Raw genomic sequence first — 24,084 nt, 5'->3', positions numbered from 1 at the left:
GGATAGTGACTGCAGCTTAAAGTGCTTGAGTTAAGGGAAATGTATTAGACAGCATTAGGTTATTGTTGGGTATTTGGCCACTTGGACAGAACATTAACATGTAATTAATTACCTTGAAGCTACAGATGTGTTAGCAAACTGTTTCGTGTTCATACATCTAGCAGATACAGAGCAGCATTAGTATTCATTTGTGTTTCAGGTCACATGATGTACCTAAGTCCAGTATTCATTCTCATTTTTTGCCCTCCACCAACTCCTGAGAGAAATATTTGATTCTTTAGCAGTTAAATACTGAAGAACCAGATATGTTCATCATCTAGTCACTAACTTTGTATGTCTGCCACTTGGTGCTTTGGCAGATAGTGTGCAGTGGGTGTATTAAAGCTGTTCCACTGAAAACAGCTGTCTGCTGCAGCTGGAAATGAGGTTGATGAGAGCTGTGAGATTGAAAAGTAAAGCTGAGAGCCATAAAACCAAAACAATGATCTTAAAGACCCTAAAGCGGCTGAGGGGAACTGCAGGGTTGGGAAATAATTCTCTGTGGGTCTGTGACTATGAGCGACTCCTACACAGTTATTTGATCTGTTGTTAATATTCATGCAACTTTAAATAAAGAAAACTTATTTTCCCACAGTAGCTACTGAAACAAACGTGTTTGCAAGAAACTACAGAGCAAAACAGAACTACTGAAAATGAATATGTGTGATCATGCTGATAGAAGTTTATAGCTGCCAGCACCCATGTGAACTGAAACACATTTGTTTAAGGTTGAACAAGCACTTCATGATTTTCTGACGTGTTATGGAAACATATGGTTTGAGTAGATCCAAACATCCTGCCATACCTAAAATTCAGGAGATTTATAGATGCACAAGATGAAAAGCATTATGGTTTTTCAGTAATGTTCAACTGATTTTATTATAAAAAGCGTCATACATTGCTGAAAGGCTAAGTGAGTGGTGACTGCCTTTCAGAATGGGAGAGATGAATGTGATGGTTTGTCCATCACCCATTTTGCTCAGCATCTGGCACAGATGGTGTAACTCACAGTAGATGGATGTCTTGGAGGAGTTGTAAGCAATCTGTCCCCACATTGAGCATGCCTCCTGGCACACCTTTATTCTCTCTGATGTACCCCACATTCTGACACAGTATAATTGAAGACATACACACAAACCAAGTAGGACTGCAGGGATCCTGCTGTATTGTTTGTAACCCCCAAAGTTCCCAGAATGTTCCTAGTTCTCAAAATAGTCACAGAAAAACTGGATCTTTGGGAAATTTTCCCAGTATGTCCAAAGCTTGTTTTCTTTATGTCCCTTGCATGTATAAATCAGTCAGTTTTTGTGAAGATGTCAAGACAAACTATTATATATACACACCTATCTCAAATTTAAAGTGTTTTTTACGCTTTACTGCCAATAAACATTATGTAACTTTGTGTTCACACTGATATGCAATGTGCATACAATACAGTGGTTGATGATCTACTGTTTCTCATTTATAACAACAAAACTGTGGTTTTGAGAGTAGAAGGATTAGTGGGCTCGCTTATTTGACGGCTTTCTAATTTGCATCCAAACTAATAATCAAACACGTACACCACCTGAGGTAGACAACCTCATGTCTCTCATATAAAGTCCTATCCATCTGACAAAATAATCCCACCTCAAGGTCCATTTAGTAGCTGTTATAATTGAAAGCACAAAACAGCTTGTAATTGAACCTTGTGGTGGGATTGTGAAAAATTACGTCTCCATCCAAACTCATACTAAAAACTCCAGTATTGAGTTAGTACAGGTAGGCTTATGCAGTCTTACAATGTCTTACACACCTGCAAGAACAACACCATGTGCTCATTTATTCATAGACTCATTGATTCATAGACTTTGAAAGTGCACAGTTTGGTCCTCTTCCAGTGGCTGTCGTTCTTTGGTTTTGCTGTAACTTTTTAATGAACAGGTTTTAAGACAAACTCCTTTCTTTCAGCCTGCCACAGAGTCTGCTGGGAGAATGTAAGTGTTCCACTGAGTTCTCTCTTTTTATGAGGCTGTATGCCACTGCTTCTGTAGCAGAATAGTTTATTACCTCAGTCTCTGCTTCTGTCATGTTCTTCTGAGTAGCACTGATAAGTAATACTCAGTACCTACAGACAGTTTAATTCCTACTCTGTCACTATTAATACAAACATTACCACCGCCACCAGCCCACTATCATATCACCACTTCATAGTAGGACATGAAGTGCGTGGGGAAAAGCAGAACACGGTTTGCAAAATAAGACAAAAGACAACCAGAAGTCATGTTCCTATCTCATTATTGATCTAACGCTACAAGTCGTAGTATGAGTAACTGCTGACACACCGTCCACTCCCACCCCAAACCCGGGTGTAGGCTGTGGAATGGGCAGGTCTGAAGCACGAGGCTCCTGGGCTAAAAATGATTCCAACCAGCTGCCTAACCACAAACACGCACACGGACTAACATGAAGATGGAGCAGCCTTGTACTCCCACCATCACATACTCACTTCTCCTCACTGCTTCCTAAGTTAAAACTATATGCAAGGAAAATATACCTCCAAAACAATGCAAAGATTCAGGGTGTACCCCACCTTTTGCCTGATGTCTGCTGGGATTGGATCCAGCCCCCCGCGACCCTGTACGCAGGATAAGCGGTTGACGATGGATGGATGGAAATAACGGTGCTCTCTGTAATGACACAATAAACATTAAATACCAAATCAGTGGCTATTGGGCCAAGTTGTATCAACAATTTTATTTAAGTGATAACATAAATATATTAGATCAACTACTTGAACATACAGTACTACAGTGGGAGGCTATTAAAAAGAAAGAGTTTTTAATCTTGCTTTCACTTATTTCTTTCCTGATTATTGAGGAGGCCTTGATGTGATGAATCACTGTCAGACCAGTGTGTGACTTTTTGAAAGTATTGATGTCATCCTCAATATGGAGAAAGATATGCGTCATGGGATGAAGGCTTTACTCAGAAACATCTGGCGTAAAATGTGTATGTATGTGTGAGTCTTTACATATACGTGTATATACAGCATACATGCAGGGAGAGGACAAAATACTATTTACACTGCATGAAAAAGTTTGACTCAAAGGAACTGTATTACATAGTGGGCTTAATGTCTGCTTAATTACAGGCTAATAGTCATCTCTGATATAAGTTTTTTTTAGAAAAACCTGAGGAAGCTAGTAGAATCAATCCCTGAATTTCAGTTATATGACTACATATCTGAGATGTCCCTTAGTAACCTCACAGCCAGTACTTTCCTCAAGCAGTGTGCATGAAATCTGCACAGAGGGCATCTCCAGCTCTCTTCTGCCACTCTCAGGCTGTACTGGGAGCAGCAGCACTTCCGGTTGTCCTCATCTTTTGTATTCCAATTGTGATGCAGTCCTCCCTCTCAATTTTCCAGCTTTTTATTGAAGAGACGTCTACACAATCAGGCACAGATACTTGGTTATATTGTGTATGGTGAAGTTTGTGAAGAGGGACATCATATTTGTGATACACTTTAGGGTATGCAGAGTGAACTAACAGTACAATAATCATACCTGATGAAGTCAAAGTTGTAGATGCACATTTAAGTGCCTTTGCACCATATTTGGGGTTGAAGAGGTGATGCTAAATGTGTAGTAAATGTACAGTATATGCATGTTTGTGTAATGTGCAGATGTTTAACATTTGATGCATTGTACATTTAAACATGCATGCCTCTGCATAAAGTAAATGTAAATTAAACTTCAGTTATCCTCAAATGTAAGTATAAACTGTACATTTAGAAATTGCTTAATGGTATAACTCATCCATGCTTGTTCATACATATACTGCAGATGCTCTGCAGCTTCTCACTGATCTGTCCAAGACGTCTGGAAGTGTTGTTCACTGTGATGGCACAAAAGGATACTTAAAGCACCTTATTGCACCTTAAGGGGAATAAAACAAAGTCTGATGATGATCCCTAGATGCATCAGGATAGTATAGTGGGCGAGTGGTGTTTTCTAAGATGGAATTTACTTTCGTTCTCATCCTCCCCTCTGGAGGCTCAGCATGGTAACAGAGCAGCCTACCTGTCTACCTCGCTCTCATGCTGCATCCTAAGCAGATCTCTGCAAACACAACAGACATCATGTCAAGCACAACAGCTAGGTGTTATTGTGTCGAATAAACAAGGAGAAAAGTTTATTCTGCCCTCACTTGTACAATATCTCTGGTACCCCCCCGAGTTACAGTACTGACAGCTCTTGCATCATCTCCACTTCCTCAACCCTGGATGGGTGACAGGTGTCAGTGGTGTCTTGCTGTGTTGGGAATCCATGACCATCTTTTTGATCTAACTTAAGCTGAGCTGCACGTGTTTTTTTACAGCACATGTTGAAGCTATCCACGGGATCATGGCATCCCTCCTCCTCTCCTTCGCTCATACAGCCTTCAGTAGATACATCTAATATTTGGTTTGTGGACAGTGTACAAGACAGGTGACAGTGGTGGGTGGATGGAAATAAAATAAGTTGAAATAAGACAGAGACAGAGTTACAGACAGTAAAAGGAAGAAAAGATACGAGACATATTTGGAATAACTGACAATGAAAAGTCTGATATATACAGTTACAAAAAATATAGTAACCCTTTGGAATTACATGGATACACAATCAAAGTCTGCTTAAACTAATAAACAATTATGTTTATGTTTTTATTTAACATACCGTGCATACATTCACAGTGCGGGGGGGGGGAATAAAAAAAAAAAAATAAAGTATGTGAACCCCTACACTGATAACTTCTCCAAAAACAACAGGTGAGTGAGCAACTAACGAGACACAGGTGAATCCACTAAAGCAATCAGACAGCCAACACAGGAAGCAAAGAGAGACAGTGACACATGAAGCAGACAAAACTACAAACTAAAACAGGAAGTAAAGCTCACATAATACGCAAGGCATGAAATCACAAAATAAAACAAAACACAGATGACTTAAGTGCATTGCTGACAAAACCTACCAAAGCAAGGAACACAGACAGATCCAAGTACACTTAAACACGCGAATGAACAAAATAATCAAATAGACTACGAAACCCCACACATGAAAGACTAAACACAGGGGAAAACAGGAACATTATACCAGAACCCAAGTGAAACCCAGAAACTACTCAACATAGGAAACAACTAAAAAACCACCCAGTAACCACCCAAACCCTTGACAACAAACACCGGCAGGTGCTGAGCCATTCATCATAAACTTTGTCTTTAAAACTTCATACAACAAGGCCCAAACAAAGACAGCTGAGCTGAAAATTGGTTAGTAACCTGATGTTAGTAAACATGTTTAGCTCAGCATTGGACATCTAACGTTAGCTTGCTTCTTGCTTTAGCTACGTCCTGCCGAGGTTAGGTCCGACTGCTGTTTATAATGAAAAGATGAATGAGCATTTGTTTACTTGACAAACTTTTGGTAGTCAATTAACATAATGATTTACATCCCAGGTGGTTGCCATCACGTTAATTATTAACGCTGGCTGCAAACAGGTTACAGGTTGATCATGTAGTGTTACAGTTTTATTTAGGTATAACAGTACACTGGTTTGCGTAGTTTAAGCTGTCATTGATTGCATTGCAAATTACATGGTTGTGCTCTGTGAAAAACAGGTTACAGGTTTATTGTTGATCATGTAATGTTAAAGTTTTATTTAGTTAATGTTACACTAAGTTTGAGAGTATGCTGGGTGTGTTGACTTACAGTAGGCTAGTTAATAAGCTGTCATTAATTGCTTTGCACATTACATGGTCGTGCTCTGTAAGTAAAAAACAGATTACACTTACAGAATTCCTTATAGCTATGCAGTGTTATAAGCAGCCTGGTTTGAACGCAATAGGTAATCCAACATTCATTACAACCACGAGTGACTTGAGACTTGACTTGGACTCTAGCTCAAAGACTTGTGAGCATCTCTGCTTGATGTCCATCAGTCCATGGTAAAACAAACTATAAATGGAGAATGTTCAGCTCTGTTGCTATTCTTCTGAAGAGTGGCTGTCCTGCAAAGACGACTGCATGAGAACAGAGCAGAAGGCTCAGTGAGGTTAAGAAGAATCCTAGAGTGTCAACTGAAGACTTAAAGAAATCTCTGGAACGTGCAAACATCTCTGTTGATGATTTATAAAACACTAAACAACAATGGAGTTTGTGGGAGGATACTATGGAGGAAGTCACTGCTGTCCAAAAAAAAAGAGCACCTGGTTGTTCCACAGCACTAATGGCAAAATATTCTACCAAAGTTGAGTTGTCTGGAAGGAACACACAACCCTATGTGCGGAGGAAAAAAGGTACAGCACAACTGTGAAGTATAGTGGAGGGAGAATCATGGTTTGGGGCTGCTTCGCTGAATTCCAAGGTTTATTAAGAAATTTTTGCAGGTGAATGTAAAGCCATCTGTCCACAACTTGATGCACAGCAGAAGATGGGTAATGCAACAGAACAACAAACCAAAGCACAGAAGTAAATCAACAACAGAATGGCTTCAGCAGAAGGAAACAGTGGCCCAGAGTCCTGACCTCAACCCGATTCAAATGCTGTGGAATGACCTCAAGAGGGTGATTCATACCAGACATCTCAAGAATATTGCTGAACTGAAACAATTTTGTAAAGAGGAATGGTCCAAAATTCCTCCTGACCATTGTTCAGGTCTGATCTGCAACTACAGGAAACGAAGGTCAACCATTTATTAAATCCAAGGGTTCACATATTTTTTCCACGCTGCACTGTGAATGTTTACACAGTGTGTTCAATAAAAACATGGAAACTTATAATTGTTTGTGTGGTATTAGTTAAAGCAAACTGTGTTTGTCCATTGTTGTGACTTTGATGAAGATCAGATCACAATTTATGACCAATTTATGCAGAAATCCAGGTAATTCCAAAGGGTTCACATACTTTTTTCACGACTGCATGTTATTTACTGTAAGTTACTGCAGACTAATTAACTGTAAATATTATAGCAAGACTCAAATTACGCCTATATTAGGTTCTAGTAAGTTACAAGGCAATTGTGCTCACACTCTGCCAAGTTATTACATTGGATCAAGTTTAATTTGTATGATTAGGCTCAACTCCCCTGTCCTCGTGGAGTGTATGTGTCTGAAAAACACAAGTTGTATTTTGAGATATGAGGTAACTCATCTACTATACTCACTGGATTGTGGGAAAAACATGAGAAAAGTGTCAGGGGCATTTGGGAGGAAGAGTTCAGCAAGAAAAACATTTTGAAACTTATCAATAAAATTTAGTTAGTCATCGTTATCCATCACCACTAACTAACAACCGTCAATTTTCTCATTTGCTGTTCTTAGTTGATGTAACACTAAGACTGTTATTAAAGGCCTATCATGTTTTTTATTATTGGTCCAATTTTTAGCTTTAGCGACACTTGCTGCGTAGCTAAGGGTATGGCAATGTAAACTGGTCAGTCCACCAGTTTGGTCCAAACCTAAATTACTCAAAATTTTCTGGAGCTATTGCCATGACATTTTGTCTGAATCCTACAGACTTTGGTGATCCTCTGACATTTTCTATTAGCATGAAGTGAATCTGGCGGCATCATCAGGACAACATTTTAATTTGTCCAATACAAGTAACATCAGCCTCAGCTATACTTTGTGTTAAATGCTAATTGCTGATACTGCTGATTCCTATCTTTCTTCCACTCATTTCTTGCAATCTCGCCAATATTGGCCAGCTAATAAAGGCATTAAAAGCCACCACTTCATATACATTCAGTGTTACATGAGAAGTTGGGCCTTATCCCAAAAAGAAAATCTGAATTTATTTGTGTTCCTCAAATGGAGTCAGAATGCCACCAGTATTTCTGGGGTAGTATATTTAATGGTTATCAATTTATCAATGATGAGTGAGTCAATTTATACCCTGAGACTGCAAAACTGATTAATTTAGGCTCACACTGACTAGTTAAATGCAATACAGAAGTCAAACACAGTAGAGATAAATTAAATACCCATTGATATTCAGTTGTAATCCTGTAAACCAATAATAAATAAAATATAATTGTATGCTCTTAAATGATACTATTTGCTTAAATTCTTAATAATTATCAATTTAATAAATAAAGCAAATTAAAAAATAGCAAATTATCACAATTGCGCATTACACAGTGTTCAGTGTAGAACAGATGTTGTCATGTGCAGAAATTTCAAGAGGGACGGCTGTTTGATTGGCTGGTAGTTGTACAGAAATTATGTGCTTTGTTATTTATTATTTTTCATATATTTTCTTTCTTTTCTGTGACAATGGTTTTATTCATCCATCACAAATACAAATTTAAAAGGTGGCTGTGTAAGGTATCAGCTTCCTTCCTTCTTTCACACAGAAGAAGAGAGACAGTGGTTTGCTTGAATTACTGTAAGAGGCTTTCACAGTTAAAAAAAGTATCAAAACGTCCATCAAAACGGATACTGCATTCACTTTTCTCCTGCCAAAATGACTACTAAGTCGCCTGTTTTGCAAAAACAAACAAAAGATTAAAATTAAACCTTCATGTTACTAAAAGGATTGAAATTGCAGCTCTCTTTATTCACTGCTACTGTTGATCATCACTCTGGTGACCAAACAAATCTATGACATTGTTGTAAATTCCTTAGCTCTCCACAACAGACATGTTTTGAATAAATAACAGCAACCAATTTTGTTCATGTGCACCAAAAGTTTTCTCCAACAATTACATTTGACTTGAGGTCCAAATGCTTTTTAACAAAGTAGAGACTTGATTTCCATAGATGTGCTTGTTATGTGTTATGGATCATAGCCTGCTCCATTTGAAGCAAGGGCAAAAAAAGCCTTCACAGAAGAATTTCTTGCAGGATATGGGACAGTCTTCTTGAAATTCCTCTTTATGTTCTCAAGGGATCTTTGTACGTAATTCAGTTCATTTGAAGTTTAGTAGCTCTACTACGGAGTGTACTTAACAAGGGCATGTACTATACATAGTTTAGAAAGACATGAAATTAAATTGTAGTTTCACATAGTAACATAGTGTAATGCTGGCATTCAAAATCAAAATACCTCAAATTTGTTAACTTTCATGTTAACCAACATGTTAAAAGTATCTAACGAAGCCTGCCTCAAGTGCCATTCTTCTGTACATCTGCTGTCTTGTCCTAATCTGTGCAACCATCCATCATAAAGGGAAACAACAAATTCAAGGTCAGACGTGCATGTAGACAATATACATGGTGGAGGGTAGGTAAACACAAGTGCAGTTACTAGATTGTCCAGGGGTATAGTAGCTGTGCTGCTGTAGTGTAATTCCCAGTTTAAAACACCAAGCTGGTTGTAGTTGCTTGTAAAGACACGGCATGAAGACAGTGACAAGTAAAGCTTGGCTTAAATTCAGTCCTTCTATCCCATCCGCCTCTCCCTCTGCTTGACAAGCACATAACCAACGTCAATCAAACAGACAACATCAGGAGGAGACTTCAATCAGTCAAGACTCCGTGAACTACATGGACGTCTGGTTCATTTGTGCTGTTTTGTCTATACCCATATAACCATCATGTAAACAAGTCAGGAGTCTCACTCCAGAGCTGTGAAGATGTTTTGAAATGGCCTGGGCCTGAATGAGCTCTTACTCTGCGCTGGAGAGGGTACTTGGCTGTTCCTGGGCTAGAAATCCTGTAATTAGAGTCAAGAGGTAAAGCAGCTGAAACTCTTTTTCCCTGACTAATAAGGGCTGACCTGCAAATTTCTTTTTGTCTGTTTCAATGAAGAGTTTTAGTTCCTTAAATTGAGCTGTTTCAGAGGCCTCTGTCTTTTTGTTTTTAAAGGTCACTGGTACATTATAATGCTAAGATCACATTTGTCTTGAAATGTGTTTTAACAATCATACTGCTAGTACTTAAACTCACTGATTACATTAATGTGTTCCCCGATAAAACAATAATGGTGTCTTATCTTATCTCACATGGGGTTTTATCCTCTACCTCAAGAACAATTTAACAGGATGTAGAAATAAATCACAAATATTGAACACTTGATCTGACACAGCACATTGTCTACATAAATTTCACTTTCAAAATACTCATTTTATAGCTGCAGAAATTTTACTATTCTGTTAAAATGGATCACGCATTAGTAGGTGGAGGTGGTGACATGACATGACAAGTTATTGCTTATGAGTTTGTCAGTGATTCTGCACATTTAATTTTAACAAGCAGAGGCCTGAGTATGGCTGTCTGTGATGTCCTATTCTATCATGAACATCCGGGGAGTGTCATCCTCTGCCCCTCTTGGGACCATGAGCTGAAATGATTGCCACAAATTATTGAAACTCGTATGAACATTGGGCATTTCACAAACAAGTCTACTTTGAGGATAAAGAAAAAAATTACACACTGTTGATATTCATTTTATTTTATTGCAGCACAAAAATAGTAAATCAAAAAATAATGAAAGATAATTATCTGATGAAATAATACTTCAGATTCATTAGTTTGCATGTTGCTCTTTGATTCAGGCCTATGAAATTACTTTTTAAAAAAACATGTTTTGTCATGACAAGGTGGATATCTTAAGGAGAAAATCAAATACTCAACAACTTGTAGTTAATTAGATATAGCAAGAAAGAAAAAGTCTAACCTATATTTTTACTACTAAACCCATGACATTTAAGTTCAACATAGTTTTACATTCCCATTATAAGGCACAAGTCTTCTTTGTTATTGTTTTTAAAGTTTATTTTGACACATCAAGTATGATCAACTTAGAATAAAATAAAGACATTTAATTTATTAATTTTCCATCACTGCCCACGCTCCCACATTTGTCATCTTCATGTTTTCTGCTGTCACTATGTCAGTCACAGAAACAGTGACACACTCCATTATATCTTTTTTGAAAGAACCATGATTCACAGAGTGGCTATTTACAGACTGTGGAGGATGAAATGCTTGTCTTGTTGCTTTTCTGAGGGCAGAAGAAAGATATTTCTACTAGATATATAATCTAAATATAGTATTGGCTAATAAGGCACACTTAGCAGGGATTCACAACAAAGTAGGAATTATTTTGCTCAAAAGACCTCAAAACGTTCTATAAATTTTCTCAAAAAGTTTTCTACAAACTTTCCCAAGACATAAATGCATGGTAGGACGATTGAGACTTAATTGCTCCTGATCTTGCGTATGTAAACATTTTACATAACTTACTGACTAGGAGAAGTATACAGAAATATGTTACTATTTTCTGAAGCTCACTATTACACCTTTACTCATGCATCTATAGGTGGCATGATATTTGAACAGCACCCAGTGTCTAGAGATGCACTGACCTACTTCAGCAGACAAAAAAGTTTTACCATTTAGAGTGGCCTGAAAAGATCGTCAATAGGCAGACTTACACAAATTCATATTCTTGTTTTGATTTTGCTATGTGATGTTTCTTGATCCTGTGTGCTGCTACCTATGACATGCCCCAGGCTTACTGAGAAACATCTTACTGCCAGCCAGAACCCCTAGGTGTTGGAAATGTATGTAATTATAGCGTCCTTAATATAATAATCCTTGTCTTAAATTTTCTGCAGAAAAATAAGACAATCCTGGTGAAATCATATCCAGTTTAAGTGTCGCTTTCAGCCAAAGTGTCTGTTCTGGGTCTACAACTGGCACAAAAGTCAGATATGTTGCCTGCTACAGTTGTCACGGATGTGTGCAATAGGGAAAAGAATTGAGAACCCAAATACAGACAAAGAGGCAGAAATGGTCAAAGAAAAAAGACTTTGATAAACCAATGTTTGGGCTTACCATCAGGCATGAGAAGCCCGTCGAAAAACAAGCAAACAAATACAGAGGGACAGTCGCAGCACATAAACAAATTTAGTGCTGCTAAACCTAGTCCACACATGCAAAATGAAATTAGAATAATGGGATGTCTAAGTTTGAATCCAAATCTTACAATTTCCAAATCTATCATTATTTAGAGATTATTTCGCAGATAAACCCAGTAACTGTAAGGAAAAAAGAACAATGAGCGTTTCTTTTGAACAGCTATCGGAAACGAATGGAGCTCCCTAATTCCCATCACTAATTATTATTTCATTGTGCGCTTCAGGGCTATTCTTTGTGTTGAGCTAGACAGGTACTCTTATTCCATTCATATGAATTGATTTTCAGTTCAGAATTTAAGTATTTCATAGGTAAATGCCCTCCACCTGAACGTTGTGCAGCAGTCATGAGGTAGTTAAATTTCCTGTGCTTCCACATTGTGAGCAATGCTTTTCGCCTGGTGTCACTGATGGCTGTGGTGTGCAATTGTTTTCTCTTATGTGGAGAGCTTAATTGTCACCTAGACGGTGTATGTGAAAAATGATAAATTGCATAATTATTTTTTGTTATTTTCTTCCAGACATTTCTTTTCATTATGCCATAGGGTTTTCAGAGCCCCTAATCAAATTTTTAAGTCACCAACGATTTAGTGTGAATCATGCATTAATATTGTTTGCAACAGAGATTGCGTCAAACTTCCCGCTCTGTTTAATTAATGTGCTAATGATAACCGAAGACGAAGCTGGTATTGCCCCTTTACAATTGCTATTATTCACTCTGAATTCATCTAGTAGAGGAAGTGACACATTAGATGACCTTATCACTCCCCCACAGATTCCTTCATAACCTAAGTTCCTTCGTGGATAGACCAGCATATATTTTGTCTGTGTTCCTCTTCCAAACCTGCTCTAGCCTTTATATCTGGCTGACTCTATTAGTGTGGAAGGGATGTCTCAGTTTGGTACAACATTTCCTTTGTACAATTATCCCCGTAAGGTTTTGTACCATTTAGTTTTATTGCATATACAATAAATGCTTTGTGTAGAATGCAATGCTGTTGTCTGGTTTTCCACATTTTTATGTAGTGTCTTTGTTGCTTTGCAACAAACTAAAGTTTAGTCTTCCTAAACATAAAAACAAAACAATGAAGTTGTTCTTTTGCAAGTAAACTTTTGTTCTCTGCTCATGACACTATAAAATATATTTTTAAGCATTAAAAACAACAAATCTTAGGGCAGAAAATTAGATTATGTTAACACATTAGTTTTTTATAGTAAGGCAAGGCAAGGTAAGTGTATTTGTATAGCACCTTTCAACAAGGCAATTCAAAGTACTTTACATGACACACAAAAAGAAACACAAGGAATAGTGTATTTTCCAAGTCTGTTAAAAGCTCTCTATCTCAGACAATCCCAGCCAATATTGCAATTTTAAAATCTGTTATATATTCAGCAGGGGTCCACCAAAGTTATTCATCCTGAGGAGCACATACATGTCTGAATCAAATGTCATGGCAATCCATGCAATAGTTAAGACATTTCCCCCAAAAGCAGAACTTCCAGCTTCATGGTGGCGTTAGAGGAAAACTGATGAGTTGAACAAAGTCAGTAGGATTGATCATCTGGACATCATAAATATCTGTACCAAATTGTGTGCAAATCCATCCAGTGTATTTAGAGATATTCACTGGGTAAGTGAAAATTTTGACCTGCTATTGAAGCTAGAAGAAAAGTCAGGGCATCGCCAAAGTTCCAAGGAGTCATCCTCTAGGCATCATGAATGTCTGTACAAAATGTCATAGCCATTGATCGTCTCGGGTTACGTATGTAACCCTGGTTCCCCGAGAAGGGGAACAAGACACTGCGTTGGTTACGACACTATGGGAACGCCTCTAGGCATAGCAGGTCTGAACGTGAATGAAATCACTCCAATCCTATTGGTTTGTTGCTAGAACGGTAAGGTGTGACGGAATAACCGGAGGAGTATAAAGCACACCTGTACACACTCATCATTAGCTTAAACTATGAAGCAGGCGCTTCAGGCGGGGAGAGAGGTGCGGCGGGCCGACGCAGTGTCTCGTTCCCCTTCTCGGGGAACCAGGGTTACATACGTAACCCGAGACGTTCCCCTTCGAGGCCCAGCCAGCCGCTACACAAACATCCTGCAAAGAGGCCCCGGAAAGGAGGGCTCGAGAGGCCGCCATGCCTCTGGTAGAATGACCCTCACAGCCACAGGTGAAGGCAAACCGCGCACCTGATAGGCCAGGGAAATAGTCTGAACAATCCAGTTGCTAATAGTATGTTTGGATGCAGGGAGCCCAGCCCTGGGGGACCCAAAGCACACTAGCAGCTGGTCAGCCTTCCTCCAACGGGAGGACCTCAGAGTGTAAATACTCAGTGCTCTGACCGGGCAGAGCAGATGAAGTCTCCCATCCTCCGGCGTCACATGAGGTGGAGGATGAAATGCCAGCAGCACTGTGGACCCTGCTGCACAAGAAGGCACTTTAGGGATGTATCCTGGACGAGGGTGCAGGATAGCCCTAATATTCCCCGGGGCAAACTCCAGGCTTTGCGGGGAAACTGAAAGCGCTTGGAGATCCCCCACCCTCCTCAGAGAGGTGATAGCAAGGAGAAAGGCCATCTTGAGGGTCAAGTGCTTAGCCTCAGCTGACTCCAGGGGTTCGAAGGGGGCCTCAGCCAACGCCCCAAGAACCACCGCCAGATCCCAAGTGGGAACCTTGGACCGAGTCGCAGGTCTCATCCTCCGGGCACCACGGAGGAAACGTACAACCAAGGGAAGTTTCCCCAAAGACCCCTCCCTCAGAGGGGCGTGGAAAGATGAAATAGCTGCCACATACACCTTGAGGATGGAAGGGGAAAGGCCAGCAGAGAACTGGTCCTGGAGGAACTCAAGTACCTGAACCACTGGGCAGGTAACAGGGTCCACCGACCACTCCCTACACCAAGTGGAGAAAACACTCCACTTCAGGCCGTATATCCTCCGTGTGGACGGGGCCCTGGAGGTGAGGAGGGTCTCAACTGCTCCGGCTGTTAGACCCGCCTCTAGGTACTGTGCCCCCTCAGGGGCCAGACCCAAAGTCGCCATATGGCGGGGCAAGGGTGAAGAACCCGGCCCTGCGCCTGGGACAGCAGGTCTCTTCTCAGAGGGACCTGCCACGGCGGGCCGTCCAGGAGTGACATGTCTGAGAACCACACCCGGGTTGGCCAGAACGGGGCTACGAGCAGTAGGCCGACATTGTCCTGGCGGACCCGCTCCAGAAAAGCGTACAGACGTAGCCTTGGCCACGAATGTACCATGGCGTCCAGACCCAACGTGTCATGATCCTGTCTGTGTGTCTTGTTTGGGAGTCTGAGTTTAGTTCCATGTCCTTAGTTCATGTTTTGGTATTCATTCCTGGTCCTTGTTTGTATTATTGTGATTTGCTCTGCACTGTATTCTGTGTCTTAGCTCCACGTTCTGTGTCTCGGTTTATGTCTTAGTATTTTGGGTTCTGTCCTGTGTCCAGTATCAGTTATATAGTCTGATGTGTTTTGGGGTTCACTCATGTCCGTCTCTGTCTTGTCTGTCGTCTAGTGTTCAGTAACCCTTGTCATGTCTGTTACCCCAATGATCCCTCTGCATGTCTGTCTCTGTTTTCCCCTGCTCGTTCCCGAACGAGGAAAGGAAGCGTCGGAGCCAGCGGATGAAGGTCGGGGAAAAGCCTCAGCCGTCCCGAAATCCTCCGACAGATCATGCTGTGAACCCCATGAGTGAAGCCGCTGGGCCACCTCAGCGGCCGCAGGGCCCGCGCCACAGGGAGAACACACCCGGCCATCCTCCTCCAGTTATTCCGTCACACCTTACCGTTCTAGCAACAAACCAATAGGATTGGAGTGATTTCATTCACGTTCAGACCTGCTACGCCTAGAGGTGTTCCCATAGTGTCGTAACCGACGCAGTTCGAGTTCCCTCGAAGGGGAACCAATAGTTGTTAAGATCTTTCAGTCTCGACCAAAGTGGTGGTCTGACTGGCTGAGCCATCCCTTGAAGGCCATGCCACTAGCATGTCTAGCAAAAGGTTGTGCTTTAACTAGGGGCTACATGCTGTAGCACTATGCAGAAGTGCCAGGTGGATGGATAAACTGTTGTTTGTCATGAAATGGTTAAAACCCCAAATTGAGTTTTTTTTACATTTCTGTTACAACTTGTTGATGAGATTTAGAGGTGCTGGTAAGTGGATTTATTTAGCCAGGCTAGATGTTTATACACACATTATATATATATATATATATATATATATATATATATATATATATATATATATTTCTTGTTTTAGAATATACAACCTGTGTGGACACAGAAGTACATTTTGGCCAACTAGATTTTTTGATGAAAATCTTGTTAACCACAGAAAACAAATAAGCACTGAGAGCTGAAATGTACTGCATGAAATCCTGGAACAGAAATAATCATCAATGTTGCTGTTTTTAGGTTATGTGGGAGGAGTCATTCAGTACAGAAACACTTGGCTTGGCACTGTGGTTGCTCTTACGTACGAAGTGATGTAAATGCATATATACAGTACAGTTAAAACTGCATATAGGACTGAACTAAATGTAATTGAGCCACATGGAGCACACACCCACACACATACAAAGAGGACAAACAGGCTTTGGGGCAGAAAGAGTACCCCCCTCCCCCCAACACTTGAAACGGTGATCAACACTGCATTAACACCTGCTAACAAAGCCAAACGAGCACGCAGAGAGATATCTACGCACAGACATAAACACATTTTCCAACCTACGCCAGTATGAACTCACAGTTGTGCTGCAGGGTTGAGTTTCTCTGTGTGTGACGTATTCCCTGACTGTTCACTGGAGGCCACCAGCACAGGAGCTCTCCCCTGTTGACGGAGGGGGTCAGGGGTGACTGTGAATCACTACCTTCCTTTTGGTTTGCCATTATCGGCTCTGGTTTCCAAAGGCGGAGGGGAAGTGGATGATTGCTTTTTATCTCTCAGCAACCACAAGGGGTGTGGGAAAAAACACACACAGTTACATCCAGTTCAATTGCCTACTCACAGCGATTCCCTGAATATGAGAAATACACTGTACATTAATGACAATAGAGTTCTTTTGTTTAGTATTTTTTTAAACTTTTTTATCCAGCATGGATCTCTTTTCCCACACTAAATATTTTAAACTGATGTCACAGTAGTTACAAACATAGGGGGTTAGTTATGTAAGATTTTTTTTTTATAGCATAAATACACCCCTTAATTTAAGAATGTGGGTAGATACCTAGTTGTCATTTACTAAGTTGTTCGTGCAGTGTGGAGTTTTGCATTACAGTACATAATCACACTCACACATTATTATGGTTGGCTCTGGTTTTTGTTCTTCTAAAACTAATTTATTAATACATAATATAAAAGAATAACATCAGAACCTTAAAAAATGTAAAATTGTTTTATTAACACTCAAAGGAATACTTCTTTTGAGGGTAAAGTACACTAATTTGCTTTTATTGTTTTTTAAATCCACCCCACTCACATGTATGTTTGGTAAATATGAAACTACACCCAGCAGGTGGTTAGCTTAGCTTGGCATAAAGACAGGAAACAGGAGGAAACAGCCTTCCTGGCACTGTCCAAAGGTAACAAAATCTTATCGTATTGTTGTGACAGGCAAGAAGTGGAGACTCTCGTACGAAAAACAGCACAATGTTTTGTTTTTACACCCTGTTTTTGAGCTAAGCTAAACTAACCAGCAGGTGGTAGTTTTGCATTTGCAAACAGACATGAGAGTGGTCCGAGCAAACGTCTCGGGTTACGTATGTGGAACAAGGGTTACAAATGTTACCCGAGACGTTCCCCTTCGAGGGAACCCGAACTGCGTCAGTAACGACACTATGGGAACGAGAATACCCACTATTCCACGCCTAAGCCTCCGCCTGCCCCCCCAGCGTGCAGCAACGTGTAGGCACGACTAAGAGGAGAGCTGATCGTGTGTTTAGAAGCGGAGAGCCCAGCCTTGGGGGTACCAAAACACACCAGCAACTGGTCTGCTTTCCTCCACCGGGAGGACCTCAGAGTGTAAATACTCAGTGCTCTGACCGGGCAGAGCAGATGAAGTCTCCCATCCTCCGCCGTCACATGAGGTCGGGGATGAAACGCCTGTAGCACCGTAGACCCTGCCAACCTGGAACCTTAGGGACATAGCCCGGACAGGAGTGCAGGATGGCTCTGACCCTCCCCGGGGCAAACTCCAGGCATTGAGGAGAAACCGAAAGTGCCTGGAGAGCCCCCACCCTCTTCAGAGAGGTGATAGCGAGGAGAAAGGCCATCTTAAGGGTCAGGTGCTTGGCCTCAGCCGACTCCAGGGGTTCGAAGGGGGCCTCTGCCAGCGCTTCGAGAACCACCGCCAGGTCCCAAGTGGGAACCCTGGAACGAGTCACAGGTCTCATCCTCCTGGCTCCACAGAGGAAGTGCACGACCAGTGGAAGCCTCCCCAGAGGCCCATCCCTCAGAGGGGCGTGGAACACCGCCATGGCAGCCACATACACCTTGAGTGTGGATGGGGAAAGGCCAGCAGAGAAACGGTCCTGGAGGAACTCCAGTACCATAGTCACCGGGCAGGTAACTGGGTCCACCGCCCGTTCTCTACACCAGGTGGCAACACATTCCACTTCAGGCCGTATGTCCTTCTCGTGGACGGGGCTCTGGAGCTGAGCAGCCTCTCGACTGTTCCCGTCGTCAGGCCCGCCTCCAGGAACTGTGCTCCCTCAGGGGCCAGACCCACAGTCTCCACAGGGCGGGGCAAGGGTGAAAGACCTGGCCCTCCGCCTGAGACAGCAGGTCCCTCCTCAGGGGGTCTCAGCAGGTCTGCTCCCTGATTCTGGGTCCCAGGGACATATGTCACTCTGAGGGACAGCAGTCTCTGCCGGGACCACAGGAGGATCTGATGTGCCAGTTTGCATAATGGGCGCGAGCGCAGACCCCCCTGGTGATTCAAATAGGCCACCACCGCTGTGTTGTCAGTCCTGACAAGGACGTGGTGACCGTTGAGAGCGGGCAGAAAACTCCTCAGAGCTCTGAAAACCGCCAACATTTCCAGGCAATTTATGTGCCAAGAGAAATGATGCTCCTGCCAGGAGCCTCTCGCAAAGCGGCCGTCCATGACCGCGCCCCACTCCGCGAGTGAGGCGTCTGTCGAAATAATTGTTAGGCGACATGACGCTCCCAACACGGGACCCTGGGACAGGAACCAAGGCTTCCTCCATACTAACAGGGAACGAAGGCACCTGCTCGTAACCCGTATAAGACGGAACGGATTTCCCCTCGGGGAGAATTCCTTGGATTTTAACCACCACTGCAGGGCTCTTATGTGCAGCAGGCCAGACGGGATTACGCTGGACGCTGCCGCCATGAGACCCAACACCCTCTGAAGTGTTTCACAGTGATGGTGCGGCCTAGCTTCACTCTGGTCACCGAGGACAAAATGGACCCGACGCGTGCAGGTGACAGGTGGGCCCGCATTGTCATCGAGTCCCACACCACCCCTGGGAATGTAGTCCGTTGGGCGGGCGTCAGCAAGCTCTTCTTTGCGTTGAGCCGCAGCCCCAAACGCTGAAGGTGGGCGAGGACGACATCTCGATGCTGAACCGCTAACTCCTGAGACTGAGCCAAAATGAGCCAGTCGTCGATGTAGTTTAATATGCAGATGCCCTGGAGCCTCAGCCGGGCCAGAGCTGCATCCATGCATTTGGTGAACGTGCGAGGAGAGAGTGCTAGGCCGATCGGAAGAACCCGATACTGGTACGCCGCGCCCCCGAAGGCGAACCTCAGGAACTTCCTGTGAAAGGGACGGATGGTAAATATGCATCTCGTAGATCTAGCGTGACAAACCAATCCTCGGATTGGATGTGACTGATGATGGCGGGGATGGTGAGCATCCTGAACCTGAATCTCCTCAGAGATTGGTTCAGGGACTGCAGATCCAAAATCGGACGCAACCCATCCGTCCTTCTTGGGAACTATGAAGTACTGTAGAACCCGGACTCCCTGACTGGTGGGGAAATAAGCTCTCTGGCCCTGTTTTCCAGCAGAGAGTGAACTTCTTGTTCCAACACCTGGCTCTGCCCTGCATGCACCGCAGTCCAGACCACCCCGTTGAACTTCTGCGGGGGCTGGACCTGGAACTGCAGCCTGTAGCTATCCACTACGGTGTGCAGGACCCACGGGGAAAAGTTTGCAAGGCTCCGCCATGCTTCTACAAAATCCGCCAAGGGAACCAGCCCCTCGGGGCCTGTGTGAGCCCGATCATTTTCCAGCTGCAACCCATCGAGGCGGGCAGACTGGTGAGAGCTTGCTGGCGGTTAGCGTGTCCCGAGTGCCAAGACAGCGGGAAAAACAGCGCCTGTTGCCTGAGACGCCACAAGGGAGGGGACCTCGGTCAGCCTCTCGGGGGGCTGTTCCCTGCGTTTCAGCGTGCTGAAACCTGCTGACGACATCATCCACTGCCTCACCAAACAGGCCAGTAGCCCCTCGGGGCTGGTGGCCGGTGTTATGCGTAGGTCCCCGGTGGCACCCTGAAGTGGAGGACCGCCAGGGAAAACTCGCTGGCGACCCACGGTGTGTGAGCCGGACGTTTTCCAGCTGCAACCCCTCGAGGCAGCAGACTGGTGAGAGCTCGCTGGCGGTTAGCGTGTCCTGAGCGCCAAGACGGCGGGAAAAACAAGGGAGGGGACCTCGGTCAGCCTCTCGAGGGGCTGTGGGTGAGAGCGCCGCCTCGCGTCCCGGTTTTGTTGAGGGGGACTACATGAAGCGACGCTTCGCTTCTGGCTCCGGCGGTAGGAGCTAGACGAGGGCTGAGCTTGTCTCTCTTCAGCGGGGGAGATATTGCTCAACGCCTCTCCCTGCGTTTCAGCGTACTGAAACCTGCTGATGACAGCATCCACCGCCTCACAGGCCAGTAGGAGAGAGGGGCACATCCAGGAGAAAAGCCTTCTCCTTCCCCTGGATGCCCGAGAGGTTGAGCCACAGATGGCGCTCCGTAGCCACCAATGCTGCCATGGAGCAGCCAATGGTTAGTAACACAGAGCGTTTAAGTCCGTAGCTCTACGGAGCTCAGTCTGGTCCTCCTCAGAGGGACCTCCCCCTAAGTCATAGTCTTGACAAGATCGGCCTGGTACGCCTGCAAGATGGCCATAGTGTGCAGGCTTTCACCAGCTCGACCCACTGCCATGTAGGCCTTGCCCACCAAAGCGGATGTTTTGTCCGACACAGCTTGGTGGGGAGCGCAGACATCTGAAGGAACGAAGCGAGGGTGGGAGAAAGATAGCTCGCGAGCGCTTCCTCCCCCCCAAGGCATCGTTCGTCATCCGTGCAGAGCAGGTTTTTTTTAAATTTTTTTTTTTGTCTGTTCCATGATTTACATAACTCATTGTGCTCGGGCTGCAGAAAAGCTCATAGAGGTTACTGCCGGCCCGCGGCTCCTGCCCCGCCTCTCATAGCAGGGTGCGGTCTGATGACGTCGGCCCAGCTCCCGGAAGTCATCCTCCATGATGCTAAGCACGTCTAGCTCCTCAGAATCAGACTGTGCAAGCCTCTCCAAGCTCATACCTCGGGCAGGAGAAGCTGAGAAACGGACTCCCGAACGGGGAATAGAGGAGGCGGAGTCAGCAGATGAGGATTGGGAAAAAGCCTCGTCAGTCCCGATGCCCTCGGAGATGTAGCACTGGGCGCCCCATGACCGAAGCCGCCGCGCCGCCTCAGCGACCGCCAGGCGCGAGCCACGGGGAGAGCGCATCCGGCCGTCTTCGGGACATCAACACTCTCAGGGGCAGAGCCTCGCAATGGCCGCAAGCAGCCCCCTCGAGAGCTGCCTGGGCATGCGGCATCCCCAGACAGGAAACACGCAGGGCATGAGTGTTCCCAGCCGTGATGTAGCGCGGCCATGGAAAAACACACCGCCTGAATCGTTCAACAGCCATCTCTCTGTCTGCCATCTGACTTCCTTCCAGGTAAGAGCTTCTTCTGGGTTTTTTTGCTGTAGCTTTGGTCTTCAAACATGCCAGAGTGCCTGCTGAATAGAAAAGGGCTAATGTGTTCGGTGTGCCGGCGTGCTTATATATGCCTCCAGTTACGCCATCACACGCTACCGTTCTAGCAACACCAATAGGATTGGAGTAGTTTCATTCATGTTTCAGCCCTGCCACGCCCAAAGGCGTTCCCATAGTGTCGTCACCGACGCAGTTCAAGTTCCCTCGAAGGGGAGCAAATGTTGAACAATTCCTTTAAAATCTGACTTCATCTATGGCAAGAAATTCTAGGACTACTGGGAAAAAGTGATCGATTCCTAGAAAGTACAATAATAATAATAATAATAATAATAATAATAATAATATATGTCAATAATAATCAGGAAAAGTGGTGGAATGAGGTAGCCTACATCCCTTCACACAAATAGTTGTCTCCTACAAAGCCTTGCAGATAGCCTTCACCTTGTGCTTCATTCTTGTGTCCTAAAGTTTACTTTGCTGGGAGTTACAAGGTGACTGCCTAGACAGTAAATATCAAGACATAATCTGTAGTCACACTAATAAAATGTTACACGTGAGTCAGCCATGTGAATTATTGTTTATAATATAAAAGAATCTGATCTTGTTGAGATCCACTTCATGTCCTTATAAGTTTGATATTGTTGTGTTTGTTATGCTTGAATAATTCAAATCCTCATTTATTCAAAAGTACTGAATTTATATTTCAACTTTTCAGTGTATGTTAAAAAAAATTGCTTTGGGAACATAACTTAATATATTAATACAAGACAAGCAAAATGTATTTTATATTAAAAGTCACCAGGGTTCACTACTTAGGAATTACTTTTTCATATATTTTGATGGTGAAAACTCTATATAACTACAGTATGAAGAAGTCAGTAAGTAATGAAATATGATATCATTGGCATTGGTAATTGACAGGTGCAACATTTCTGAATAATGTGAGGCAATTATCACGGAGAGCGTCTCCAGCCATGGTAAGTCCCCCCATTTTTATTCCTTCACCACAGACACAGTTCCAGGAGATTTAGCCTCTCCTCCTCTGACTCTCTCTATCTGTCCTCCCGGGCAAATATCCTTCATATACTGTATGTTTATAATCTATCTATGATTTTGACATCCTGATTGTCCTCATTGTGATCTTACGTTGGTCTATTCTGTACACACAATATCTACTGATCTCTATTTGTCTTCCTGAGGGTTCCCCCATTATTTCCCTTTTAATGATATTCGTAAGTGGGGAAGTTTACCTTGTCAGTGATGAGTATAAGGACAGAAGGTGTTGTATGCTGTCCAGGTTGTAAATCCCCTTGAGGTAAATTTGTGATTTTTAATATTGGGCTATATAAATGCTGTGCTGTATTGATGGACTGAAAATACTGAGTGAGGAAAATAATATGTTAATATTAAGAGATTATTAAGAGAAACAGATTTGTGAGAATGGCAAGACTATGTTGTTGTATTGCTGACTTACCTTGGACAACACATAAACACGGACGTTTTGAGTTTGCATTAACAGCAAGAGCACATTATGGCAATAAATCCAGATAAGGCTTTTCAAGGAAATTAGAAAAAAAATACTGTCTCTCATAACAACTTGTTTCCTGAGTCTCTCTTCAGATGAGGTAAATCAACTATTTGAACACCAAGATCTGTTTATCTTGATGTACCAACTCCTAATATTTTAACGGTGGTAGTGGTTGGAAATGCAAATTAATTAGCATTTTGTTCTGTCTGTCCAACTGACATTGCCATCCTTACAGCCAGCATGGCTAAAAAAACTATCCTGAGTCAAAACCAAATCATGCTAAATAATGAACTTTCATAACAACCATATCTTTTTTAAAAAGTAAATTACAGAGGAAGCAGGAGAAATTGGTTTCATTGTCCATCATGGAGAGAAATGGTTAGTTTCTCTTGTGTCATTATCTAATTTATTATGAAGCCCTTTCTAATCCATTCCAGCTTTCTCCTATGGTGCTGCATAGGTTTTGTGAATCAGTGTTGAAACAGGCTTAGAAAGGAAAGAGCAAATGTGAATACGTAATATTTTTTTATTCACTGTAAATACAAATATCACCATAACTTTTCCACCAATACATCATTTACGGATTTTGGTAAACTTGATATGTCTTTTATCCATTATCTGTGTCTGA

This window comes from Micropterus salmoides, unplaced genomic scaffold, assembly GCF_014851395.1.
Source record: "Micropterus salmoides isolate LMB-PRFRI ecotype aquatic unplaced genomic scaffold, ASM1485139v1 Ms_hic_scaffold_17, whole genome shotgun sequence".
Lineage (NCBI taxonomy): Eukaryota > Metazoa > Chordata > Actinopteri > Centrarchiformes > Centrarchidae > Micropterus > Micropterus salmoides.
The sequence above is the reverse complement of the archived record's forward strand: the minus strand, read 5'-3'. Positions refer to the sequence as shown.